We start from the raw sequence: 13787 nt of genomic DNA on the forward strand, positions 1-13787 counted from the left end.
CGAAGAAAACCCCCTTTGTTCGAAATTAGATAGGTTCCTATTTAATGAAGAGTGGGAGAAGAATCGGAGGAACCTGATGGCTAGAGCCTTACCCAGAGTCATTTCTGATCATTGCCCTATCCAGTTAAATCCTGAAACAATAGCCTCTGGTTCACGGCCATTTGGATTTGAGAATATGTGGTTTTAACTCACCCGGATTTCGTACACCTGATTGGGGAGTGGTGGAGAGAAGATTTAAGAGGGGTGAAGTGGAAGGGAGTGAGATTCTACAAAAAGCTGAAAAGGTTGAGATCCAAAATCAAGGAGTGGAATAGGGAACACTTTGGAAGGATAGAGGAGCAAAAAATTAACTTGGTGTCTAGGATCGAGGAATTAGATTCCAAAGAAGCCCAAAGGTCGATGAGTGAGCAAGAAAGGGTTTTGAGAAGAAACTTAAAGAAGGATTTGGAAGAGGTTCTTTTGAGAGAGGAAATTGAAAGCTGAACTACTGTAGTCGAAGTAGCAGAGAAGAGAAGAAGAGATGCTGGAATGTCGAACTGTACTAGCCAGTCGACCATGCTATTATTTATATTTGAATGTAGTACAAAATACAAGAAATTATTGGAATGCCCCTGATCAGTGATGGGACACCTAGTTAACTTAAAAACATTAAACAGGCTTAGGCCCATTAACACATGCCCAGTTACAGGATAACTTAAACTTAAGTATGGGCTAATAAGAACTCTTATCAGCCAAACGCTCATACAAAGAGACATCATTCTAACATTCTGACACTCCCCCTCAAGCTAAGCATGGATATCAATCATGTTTAGCTTGCCAAGTATGTCCCTGAACTTTGTTGTTGCCAGTCCTTTAGTCAATACATCTGCAATTTGCATCTTTGATGGAGTATAAGGCACACAGAGTTCTCCTGAAACAATTCTCTCTCTGACAAAGTGTCGGTCGATTTCAATATGTTTTGTCCTGTCATACTGCACGGGGTTGTTGGCAATGTTGATAGCAGCTTTATTATCACAATACAACCTGAGAGGACTCTCAGCCTTAATACCAAGCTCATTAAGAAGAGAGCCATAAGAGTTCAGCAACCCCGTGTGCCATAGCTCGATATTCTGCTTCTGCACTTGATTTAGCCACAACATTCTGCTTCTTACTGTGCCATGTGACCAGGTTTCCTCCCAAGAATGTACAGTAACCTGAGGTTGATTTTCTGTCTCCAACAGACCCAGCCCAATCAACATCAGTGTAGGCTTCAATTTCAAGTCTGTTGTTTTTCCTGAATAGAATTCCTTTCCCTGGGCAAATCTTCAAGTATCTGAGAATTCTTTCCATTGCTCTCATATGAGGGATCTTTGGTGAGTGCATGAATTGACTGACAACATGCACTGCATAGGCAATGTCTGGCCAAGTAAGGGATAAGTATATCAGTTTTTCTACCAATTTTTGGTACCTCTCTTTATCACAGTATTCCTCACCTATTGATTCTTGTAGTCCATGGTTCGGTTCTATTGGAGTGTCTACTGGCCTGCACTCCATCATGCCTGTTTCCTCTAGGAGATCTAGCACATATTTTCGCTGACATATGTAGATTCCTTCTCTTGATCTAGCAACTTCAATCCCAAGAAAATATCTCAGATTTCCCAGGTCTTTGATCTCAAATTCTGAAGCTAAGAACTCCTTCACCCTCTTCATCTCTTCCACGTCATTTCCAGTAATCACCATATCATCCACATAAACAATGAGAGCCGTAAGTTTGTCATCCTGTCTCCTTGTAAACAATGTATGATCTCTGAGTGTACCCCACTTTCTTCATGGCCATACAAAGTCTCTCAAACCATGCTCGAGGAGACTGCTTCAAACCATATAATGCTTTCCTTAGTTTACACACCTTCTTTCCAACATAGCCAGGTGGAGGTTCCATGAATCTTCATGAAGATCACCATTTAGGAAGGCATTCTTCACATCCAGCTGATGGAGTTCCCAAGAGAAATTTGCTGCTAGTGACAGTAGAACCCTGATTGTGTTGAGCTTTGCCACTGGAGCAAAGATTTCCTTGTAGTCAATTCCTTCCTTTTGTGTAAATCCCTTTGCCACAAGTCTGGCCTTGTACCTCTCAATTGACCCATCTTCCCTATTGTTTACTGTGAATACCCACTTGCACCCAATAGTGCCTTTCCCCTCTGGCAGGTTCACCAATTCCCACGTTCTTGCTTTCATTAGGGCTTTCATCTCTTCATTCATGGCTTCTTTCCACCTTGGATCAGATGCCGCCTCTGAGTACTTGGAAGGGACATACAGAGGAAAGAGTAGACACAAAGGAGTGATAGGCAGGAGATAAGTGTGAGTAAGAAACATAATCAGCTATGGGATGCCAGGTGGTACAAGAACGAACAGGCTTACGGAGAGCAATAGGAAGATCTAAATTCAAAGTGAGTGAGTCAGAATTACCTTGGATTGTAGAGATAGATTGATTTGAGTTCAAATGGTTGCAATCATGAAGTTGATGGCCCTTCCTCCTTTTGCTGTATGTAAGTATCTCTTTCTCTTGCATACTGGAACCTTTAGGAGCATTTGCTGTATCAGGAGAAGTAACTGGCACAGTGGGAGCCTCACTAGGTTGACCCAGAATGTCACAGCTAGGAGTAGTGGAAGGTGATGAAAGGGGAACAAAAAAGAAGGGAGAATGAGAATCCTCTTCCAACCCACTAGTCTCCCCTCGAAGAGGATTCTGAGAAGACTGGAAATAGGGTTGAGACTCAAAAAAGACTACATCTCTGGTGACATATTTTTTCTTGGAGACAGGATCATAACACTTATACCCCTTTTGTGTAGGAGAGTACCCCAAAAATATTCCCTTCGTAGCCTTGGGATCCAACTTGGTTTTCTTTGGATCCTTCACATGTATGAAGCATGTACAACCAAAAACCCGTGGAGGAAGAGGAAATTCTGGAAGAGGGACACAAAACAGAGAAAGGAGTCTTCATACCCAATACCTTAGATGGCATCCGATTTATCAGGTATGATGCAGTGAGTATAGCTTGAGACCAATATTGCTTGGGCACTTTGTGCTGGAAAAGTAAGGCTTGAGCTGTCTCCAATAGGTGCCTGTTCTTGTGCTCAACAACCCCATTTTGTTAAGGGGTGTAAGCACATGATGATTGGTGTAACATGCCTGCATCTTCCATGAATGAGTTCAGGGAACTTTCAAAGTATTCAGCTGCATTGTTCGACCAGAATTGCTTAATCTTCTTCTCAAATTGTGTTTCAATTATCTTGTAAAAAATCATGGTTATCCGTGGAATTTCATCACGTCCTTTTAACAGATAAATCCAAGTGCACCGAGAATAATGGTCAATAAAACTGATAAAGTAACGGAAGCCATCAATGGAAACAATGGGTGAAGTTCCCCAAACATCAGAATGAACCAAATCAAAAGGAGCTCGAATTTCATTACTAGAAATTGGATACATTGTTTTATATTGTTTTGACATTTGACATACATCACAAATTAAACTTTGATTTGGAATTCCCTTACATAATTCGGGAAACAACATTGCTAAAGAAGAGAAAGACACATGACCTAGCCTAGCATGCCACAGGTGCAGCCTAGCTATTGACTCCACACTTTCCGGACTAGTAGTAGCAGAAGCTTGTAGGGTTGAGCTGATGTCTGCATCAAAATAGTAGAGGCCCCCATACTCATGACCACTCCCAATCGTTCTCTTCGTCAATCTGTCATGGAAAACACAATGAGAGGGAAAAAATTATACTATATTTCAAATTTTTTGTAAGCTTTGAAACAGACAACAAATTAGAGGTAAGATTAGGAACATGTAGGACTGATTTAAGAGAGAGATCCTTGCTTAGGTCAACCACCCCCTTTCCAAAGATGGTGGAGAGAGACCCATCAGCCACTCTCATGTTATTCTGGCCAGACAACAAGTGATATGAAGAGAATAAGGAGGACATATGTGTCATATGATCAGTGGCTCTGGAATCAATCACCCAAGAGGTAGAAATAATGGAACTGGTTGCACTAAATGCAGAGGATGTACCTGATTTAGCAAGAGAGGTGGAAGCTAAAGGATTGTTCTTCAGACGGGCTAATGCCCGGTCGAGAACCTCTACCTCACTAGCTGTAAAGCCCAAAGTACTTGGTCCAGAGGAGTCGGCAGCCTACCCTGTGGAGGAAGAGGACACTGTCAGAGTACGCTGTGAGTTGTCACTACTGTTGTTGGTGGCAAGATTCCCACTTGCCGTGTGACCCTTATGTTACCTTTTGTCCTTTCTCAAAGCAGCTGGCTTAAGATGAGGATACAAGACCCAACATTTCTCCTTTGTGTGTTTCTCACCACCACAATGGGTACACTTGAGGGACTTCTTGTCTGGATATCTATTTCCCTTAGTGGAGACTAGGGCTGAATGTTCTCCAGATAGTACAATTGACTGTGTCTGGGAGTCAACTTGCATCTCCCTTCTCCTGACTTCTTCATTCCTCACCAGGTAATAGACATGGTGAAGCTCCGGTAACTCATCTCTCCCTAGAATTTGTGACCTTATACCCTCATATATTGGGTTTAGGCCAGCCAGAAACTTGAAGACTCTGCTCTCTTCAATTTGATTATCATATCTCTCCTTGTCCCTGGCATTTTCCCAATCTAATATCAAGTGATGGTCAAGTTCTTCCCAAAGACCTTCCAGAGTTGCAAAGTATGTTGCAACTGTCATATCACATTGCCTTAAGGCAACAATGTCCTGATTCAATCTGTAGATTCTAGCATTGTGTTTCTTTTGTCCATAGGTCTTAGACACCTTTTCCCCAATCTTGGCTGTCGTAGGAAAGTGATGAACAGTCCTGGCAACCCGAGGAGTCATAGAGGCAAGCAACCAGGACATAATTGTGGCATTCTCCTTGCGTCACACAACATAATCTTCACTGCCAACATCAGGTTCCTTCTTGCTCCCATCTAGGTAGCCTGTGAGGTCATGGGAAGTAATAAGCAGCATTGCAGAATTGAACCACTCCCTGAAGTTGTATTCTCCAGTAGCACACTTGTAATCTGCAGGCTGTGCAGATTAGGATTTTTCAGATTTGAAGACCTTGCCGCATGTCTGTTATCCCTAGAAGAAACATCTCCGGATATTGAAGACATCTTGACTGCAGCCTCTGTGTAGATGGCACTAATTTAAGACTAGCTGAAGCAATTCTGAAAGTTCTGAACCAGTTCTGATGCAGGTTCTGATTAGCCGAAGTAACCTCAACAAGCCCTAAAAGCTCGCAACACAGTTTCAGACTTGCCGAGATTGTCACAGTTCTGAAGCTGTTTAGTTATAGCAGCAAATGAGGAGTTCTGGGTTGGTAATCGACCTGTGATATGTAGACTCCACTTGAACTTCGAATACTACAACTATAGAGGGAGTTCCCTTCCTTACGGCCAACACTGGGACTACTGAAATCAGTCCTCAACTAGGTCTGTCCTATACAAACCTCTCTTAGCGGCCGAATAGCTGCTAACTACTAGAAACTAGTAGGACATCAGCTTCTGGGTCTTACCTCCCTTGCGCCCTACAACCAAGGGAATCCCTAGGTCGAACCTTGTGTTGTTCTCCTACAACCCTAGGGTTTCACAGCAGCAACTTAGATAAAAAAGAAGAAGAAAGACAACAAGAAAGAGGAGATGGCGTCAGTTGTAACCAGGAAGGTGCTCAATGCTTTGATACCATGAAAGCTGAACTACTGTAGTCGAAGTAGCAGAAAAGAGGAGAAGAGATGCTGGAATGTCGAACTGTACTAGCCAGTCGACCGTGCTATTATTTATATTTGAATGTAGTACAAGATACAAAAAATTACTGAAATGCCTCTGATTAGTGATGGGACACCCAGTTAACTTAAAAGCATTAAACAGGCTTAGGCCCATTAACACAGACCCAGTTACAGGATAACTTAAACTTAAGTATGGGCTAATAAGAACTCTTATCAGCCGAACACTCATACAAAGAGATATCATTCTCACATTCTAATAGAAATCTCTTGGAGGCAAAAGTTGACACAAATGGATTAAGGAAGGGGATGGGAATACAAAATTTTTTCATGCGTTGGCTAATGGGAGGAGAAGGAAAAATTTCGTAGCAAAGTTAGAGGTGAATGGGGAGGAAGTACAAATCAAGATGAGATAGCAAGGTTGTTTGTGGATCATTTCAAGTCAATCTATTGGAAACTGGTGAACAATAGGCCAACATTGGAAGATTTGGATTGGATTAGGATATCTGAAGAACAAGTAAACTGGCTAGAAAGGGATTTTAGTGAAGAAGAGATCAAATAGATGGTATTTTCAATGGATAGATCCAAAGTACCTGGTCCAGATGGCTTCACAATGGCTTTTTATCAGGATTGTTGGGATGTGATTAAAGAAGACCTTGTTGGGGTGTTTCAGGAATTTGCAGATAGAAAAGGGGTAAGCCCTGGAATTAATGCTACCTTCTTATCCCTAATCCCAATGAAGATAGATGCAAAGGACCCTAAGGATTATAGGCCGATTAGTTTGGTGACAAGCATCTATAAAATCCTGGCTAAAGTGTTGTCTATGAGAATTCGAGTAGTGCTACCATCCATCATTAGTCAAGCATTTGTGCAAGGAAGGCAAATAACAGATCAGATCTTAATAGCAAATGAGTGTGTGGAGGATGTGAGAAAGTCGGGGATTCAAGGTTTTTCTTGTAAGCTAGACCTAGAGAAGGCTTTTAATCTTGTGGATTGGAGTTTTTTACTAGAGGTCCTTGGGTGTTGTGGCTTTGGACATAGATGGTGTAACTGGGTAAAGGGCTGTATTAGCTCCTGCCATTACCTGGCTTGTAATTGATAGATTTTTGCATAGTGACGCAGTTCAGAATAGGTTGACTTTGCCTGTTCCCAAATCTCATAAGCTGTTTCATCCCACATAAAGTTCCTTCTCACCTGAGGTTGCATAGGCACTAAAAGCCAAGACATAACCATATTGTTTTCCTGGTTCCATTTGTCATACTCAACACTCCCAGAATTAGGTTCTTTAATTCTCCTATTTATATATCCTATTTTTCCCCTTGCAATAAAGTATAACATGATCCCTTTCGATCATTCTAAATAATTTAAGCCATCCAGGGGTATGACAGCTATAGGGAAGGGTAAATCCATACCCCCACTCATTCCATTTTGCATTGAGGAAACACTAGATGTGGCAGAATCTTCACCACTCATGCCAACAGCTTCAGGTCACACTCAAAGTAGGCACAAAAAACCTTGAAATAATGCAGTCTAACACCTAGAAAGATAAATTTTGTTAAATTTTGTCTCCAGTCCACACTGTTTCCCCTTCACACGCTGAATAACTGCTGAAAAAAAATTCTTTGCACCAGGAGGCTAGAGACAACCACCGTTTTTTTGAAATTCAGCTCTTCAATCACCAAAGAAATAAATTAATTGTTGTTACAGCACTAATAGGTCATCATTGGCCTACAATAAACCAGAGGGCTGCTATCGCAATACATACAGGTCATCTCCTGACCTGCAAATCCATCATAAGGCTGCTGTCGCAGCATATAAAGGTCATCACCGACCTACAGTACATCCCTGGGATCAACCGATCCCACAAAAAAGGAAAGAAAGAGGTGCTGATCACCTCACATCAAGCAAGTGAACCTACTATAGGTTCTGTCCTGGTACACGGCCAGAAAAAAAGAAAAAGGAGGGAGTGAAGGTACTTCAGTCCAATGCTGTATTCTGGATCTTCAGTAAAGCAAGCAGTAGCTGGCAGAGAGAGAAGACAGAAAAAAGGCTTGCTCTATCTCTCCTTTCAGATCTGATAGTCCCGCTCTGATACCATATTATTCAGAAGAAAAGAAGAAAGGAAGAGGAAAGAGAGAAGAGAGAGGAGAGAAAAGAGATTGAGAGCCAAAAGTCTGGTTGGCGGCACCAGCTTTTGTATTTACACTAGGGTGACATAAAACAAAATAAAAGAGGGAGAAAGTACAATAGTACCCCTGTAGTACTAAACTTAATTATTAACAGACTTTTAACAAAGTGCTAGTTGGAAGGGGGTGGCAAGGAAGATCACAAGTTCTGTAAGATCCTATGGTTGAGTGACTGATATGTTGAGATTACAACTGTAGATTTCTTTTTCATTTTCTTTTTTTATTCTGTCTTTTGATTGTACATCTTTAGATTCTTATTCACCACTTATTGAAGAGATTTAAGTTCAACCAACCAAAGGGCCAAAGTTTTCACCTCTTCATGCAGACAGAAGTCTAACTTTACGTTAGAATCAGGCTGATAAATTGTTATATTAGCAACCTGACAACCACAAACAGAGAATTACTAAAATTCTGACATTAATTTGCCCAATAATATAAAATTCAAGGTAAAAGTAACTTAAAAATCGTGGGTGCCTTTCCAATGCCATCTGTATAGAGATTTTAGGAATTCTGTTGTCAGTCATTCACACTTGTAGGCATTTTTTCCTGGTAGAGTTGGCACTGTTGTTAAAATCTAACAATTTATGACATGATTCATGATTCAAATTGTGAATTCCAAGGGTTCATAATATCTTATGATATATCCAATTTCATATTAATTGGATCAAGAACTAATTTTATACCATCATATCTTAATTTTATTTTAATTTTTGTCAAAGGGCCTTTGCTATAAGACATTTGAGCAATTTAAGTTCATACCTTTCTGGGACCATTTTTTTTTTATCATAGGTAGGTTAAGGAGCAATTGCATGTGGGGTTAATTAAATGAACCAAGCTTGATTATATAATTTTACATCTATAGTGTACAACTTGGTAAAATTTAATTGTAGTAATTATTATACACAATGGATGTGGATAGAAAATGCGGTAAAAGAAATGATGAATTTACTGTGCTTGAGTTATTCTCTTTCTCAGGTATTATTTGGGAGACTATTGTTGTTTTACAAGATTCAACTGCTTTTATGGAATTTAGGATTAGAAATTGATAGTTTTTCTCTTTTGACTGTCTTGTGCCATTGTTTGTACTTTTTGGCATCTTGAAGTTACTGTGCTTGAGTTGAGGTTGATGGTAATCTGAAAAGAAACGATCTTCTGATTCTGAAGGTCATAATGTACTGTACAGATTTTAGTGGATTTGGTTGTGATGTTTGAGTTTTTCTTAGGATAGTTCTACGTTTTTGGTAACACACGTGTTTAACTGAATTGATGGATGATTAGTTCAAGTCATTTGGTTATGGTTACATCAGTTCTTGTAATTTAGTAAGCTCAGGTTTTTCCATCAACTGAGGATGCTCAAACTTTGTCAAAGTTGAACTAGATTTGATTCCTTGAAAAATCTCAGTTTGATATACATTCTTCTAATATGCCTTCCACTATTTGGAGATGGTGTCTCAAAACTATGTTTCTATGTTATATGACCTAGCCTTTGTGAACTTGGTAAATTTGCATTTATGGTCATAGGGTTGCTTGGTGTGATTTACGTGATTTGATGATATTCGTTGCTTAAATTATGCAGGTAGGCCTGGATAGGTGGTTTTAATTACTAGAAAGGGATACTGACTGGTTGGAGATCTAGTGTGGAGAAACATGGAGTTAGCCATGCATCAACTACAAATAAACACTACTGGTGGTTTAATGAGGCTATGGACGGTGTTGCTATAAATATACTACAATTCAAAAAAACAAAAAAGGTTGCAGAAGGATCATAAAATCAGAATTTAGGGGTGGTGGCAAGAGGGTGGGAAGAGTGCGGGTTGAATACCAACCGGTCCACTAATTACCCACACCAATTAGTAACCCATACTATATCTACGCTGGTTGTAACCCAACCTGACCCATACCCTAACCATCTACTTGTTTACCAAAAAGAAGAAACCATCTAGGGTAAGAGTGGTGAAGCCTTGGAATTTGGGACTGAAAATTGGTATGGAGGTGCATTTTAGTCAGAATTGATGGTTGGGCCTGATTTAGTGGTGAGAGCATGCATGGTACAGTATCTTGGTCTTTGTTGTGAGATTGGGTCACCGGATTTGGATTTTGCAAGATCAATGGAAGATCCAGCAAACCTTTGGGCGAAAATTGGTGTTTTCTAGGTTTTAGGGTTTTAGATTGTGGAGATTGACTAGAAGATTCATGCCATACAGTGAGCAATTTTGCTTTTATTGGTTCCTTTGGTTTCATAAGTTTGATGGTGGTGTTTGATCAGTCAATTAGCATTTTTTTTGGTAGAAGTAAACTAGCATATTAAGGTTTTAGACTTTAGCAGTTTCTTTTAGGGGTTTTATTAGACACATCCACCTCATAAATTTTTATAAGTTTGTTCAGGTAGGAACAATGACATGTGGGGGAATCTATCACAATACAAAGGAGCTACTGTAGCATAGCTGGGAATTTGGGATATTACATTTAGAAAACCAATAAAAAAATTTAAGGGAAAACAAACCATAAATTTCCCTTTCGTTGATTATTAGATGAATTTTCCCCTATTTTGGGATGTTTTAATTGCACCGATCATATCAAAGTATAGGTGTGATGTCCAATAATTGTCTTTTGGATGCGGGCACTTGAAAAGAAATCTTTAACTTCACTGTATGAATTTTTAACTTTGATGTACAGTCACAATAATTTAAAACTTCCACACCGCTACCATACATGGCATAAGTTTCCCCGTTCCCAATTGCATGGTGAAGTAAAAGTTTGTTAGGTGGGGGTAAATGAAGATTCCCCTTAATATTAAGGTTGGATTTGGGGACGCTTTGGAGATGGTTGGTGCTGAAGGTTTTTGGGCGTTCTGAGATCATTGGAGTGATATGATCCAATGTATGGTTTGAGGATAGTGTGGAAAATGCAATGCTCTGAACGGGGCCCTGGTGTTTTTGGGCGTTCTGAGATCATTGGAGTGATATGATCCAATGTATGGTTTGAGGATAGTGTGGAAAATGCAATGCTTTGAACGGGGCCCTACTCTGAACCAGGTGGGTTTTCCTTGATCTTAAATGAAGATGGGTGGAGGCAGGGATTTTTTTCCTTGAATCAGTGACGGGGTGGGGGTGAGATTTGTATATAATTCCCTGATCCACCTTGAATCTGATCATCGGGAATAAAAAAGCCGTACATTGCTGCACTGATCATAGGAGGGGTCAACTAGGGTACGCTGGGCTGGGTTTATGCTCGGCTTTAAGACTGCAGGTTAATCCCGATGCGTTTAATTTGGGCTCAACTCGCATTGAAATATGCATGCAAAATGTATTTAAGTCCAACCTGAGGACAAAAAATCCAAGCTCAGCATATATAAAATTGTGGCGACAAAAAATCCAAGCTCAGCATATATAAAATTGTGGCTGAGTTGTTTAGGAATTGGGTTATGCCCACCCAAGTTGCACCCCTAACCATCATGGTTTGGTTCTAAGCCCTACTTACCTACCTCCCTTATAGCGGCCTTTTAACTATCCCATCAAAGGATTTGATTCAACAGCTTATGTAATGTATCATGTTTTGAATATAAGAGGCCAAGAAAGAGATGCCTCGAGTCCAAAGTAGTTAGGCCAATTTTAAGCCTTTGCGGCTCATATAAGAGGGTATCTCCTTCAAACAGAAATGAAACATGTAAAGGTGAAACTTGGTTAGCACACATAGAAAGGAAAATAAATCAGTTATTAAGTTGCCTTGCATTTCTACTAACAACTGAAGTTGTATCTTTAGTAAACACGAACCTCTGGCCCGCACTCTCTCTTTGGTGCTCTCTCTTTCCCACCGGCCGTTGGCATCTCCATACAATCCAAAACTTCTCAAATTTACATTGGGTGATTGCTGCCTTCCCAAATCATTACTCTATCAAAGGTGATGTAGCGCAATCCGGCTGCTCCCTATAGGAGATGATCTGGCTACCAGCAATGACAAGCTTGATGGACATGTAAGAATAGAATTAGAGAACCTGGGATTGTTTAACTGGCGGGGTTGTTCTGATGCTTAACTTAGCACTTAGTTGTGAGTTGAAAATGATATTGGATTGTAAGAGAGATTTTATATACTGGATTGTGAGCAGAGATTACGCATCTCCTCATCTCTGGGGGGTGAGGCTTTTATATATTGGAGTCCTCGTGGGTTTGGTCGAGTAGTTCCTGGATCCTCATTGTGATAGGATCTGTTTCTATGTTAGGTGGGGATAACGTCACCAACCGATAAGGTTGCCTATTTCTGCCTGAACCGGGGAGTGGGTGAGATAATAATAACCGTTATAAGGCATGATCCCGTAAGATGTGGGGTATGATGGTGAAATCCTTGAAATTACCATGCGGTGGTCAGTCTGACTAGGAGGCAAGCTGCCCGTAAGGTGCCGAGTTCCTAGTGGCGAGCTTGCCTGTGAAGTATCGGGCTGCTTGGTGGCGAGCTGCCTGTGAGGTGTCGGGCTACTCGGTGGCGAGCTACCTAGTGGCGAACTGCCTGGGAAGTGCCAGGCTGCACCTAGTTGTCATGAGGTGCCATGTGTCATAATGTCATTGGGGGGCCAAATCCGCCCTCATCAAAAGGAAAGAATAATGGATTGATGCTACCAGAAGATATGGGAAGACTAATAACTCTAGAAAAGAGATTCTTAAGGTGATGCCAAAATCCAGTGAAGATTATAGGGTTTTCAAAAAAAAAAAAAAACTGTTTGTTTGGTTGCTGATGAAGAGAGACGGAAGAACAAACAGAAGAAGAGGGAGCATGAAGAAAGGAGGCTGTAGTGTGGTTGTATTCCAACATCAACCAACTTTAATGTTGTTTTCATTGATTTTACCTAATTAGATATGTTTTGGTTAGTTCTGATTTGTGATTTCAACTCAATTTGATTGTTAGTTTACGAGTTACGACTCATGAGTTTGAATCTTCTTTTAAAAGCTTTTGATGTTTTACTTTGATTGCTTAGAGATTTTAAACCTCTTAATGTTTTTTGCAGGTTGTCTAAGAGCAAAGTTATTGGCTGTATATATAGAGAGAGGCGGAGAAGAACCTGTTGCTGTTTGGGGAAGCCAAGCGTAAATTCCAACAAATGCATTGAGATTCATGGACGAGGTGGAGGAGGAGATAGAGGAAAGGAGTTGCAGCTTGGAGGAACTTTGGCAAATGTTAGTGGAGAATGGAGATGTCCAAGAATCCTCTTCACTGATTCTGTGATTGACCATCAACACCCTCAAGAAACTCAAAAAGGGCCGGGTGTGTATCAGCGAAACCAGTCATTCTCTCTCCCACTTTGGACTTCTCCGAGTTGGAGAAGATAAGAAGCCGCTGTTCAATTGATTGACCGATCTCACTGATGTGTTTTAACACGCGGGACAGAAAAGCCCGTGTTTAAGTGGTTCAGTGGTTCTCCCTGACCCTGAGTGTGAGTAAACCTCGATCCCATCCCATTTATAGGAGCCAAATGTCAGCCTAATGGGATATTTTCTTTTTCCGATCATCTGATTTGGAGATTATTGTAAGCCAATTAAATTTGTAGATATGGATGGTTATGGCATCTTCATCCATCCCGTGCATTGGGTTCGGGGGGATAAAAAATCGATTGGTTTTCTAAAGCCAGGACCAGGTCACCGGTTTTGGCCAATTTTTTACACATTATGGTTTTGGGGGTATGACTGAACCAGCCAGGGGCCTGGGTTGCGATTAAACCGGCCAGTCCAGTTCGGTTTTCTAAACACTACTTTTTAGACTCTACCTTTAAATATCTATTCAGTGGATTTTAACTAGACATTAAATGGTACAAACATATTCTACTTTTTGAATAGGATTTTGATGGAGCGCGA

The 13787-nt window shown here is 40.6% G+C and overlaps 1 pseudogene across 1 annotated transcript in view; it reads left to right on the top strand.

Annotated features, from left to right (window-relative positions):
• The window catches only part of LOC148881105 (protein CANDIDATE G PROTEIN-COUPLED RECEPTOR 7 pseudogene), a 30177-nt pseudogene extending 16676 nt beyond the window's left edge, over nt 1–13501 (top strand). Inside the window, exon 3 of the transcript XR_016104748.1 lies at nt 12944–13501. The product of XR_016104748.1 is annotated as a protein CANDIDATE G PROTEIN-COUPLED RECEPTOR 7 pseudogene, transcript variant X3 (transcript). The remainder of the gene's footprint in view (nt 1–12943) is intronic.
• Nucleotides 13502–13787: the final 286 nt, after the last annotated feature.

Source organism: Nelumbo lutea, chromosome 1 (assembly GCF_056320005.1).
Source record: "Nelumbo lutea isolate HS-2025 chromosome 1, American lotus-T2T, whole genome shotgun sequence".
NCBI classification, from domain to species: Eukaryota; Viridiplantae; Streptophyta; class Magnoliopsida; order Proteales; family Nelumbonaceae; genus Nelumbo; species Nelumbo lutea.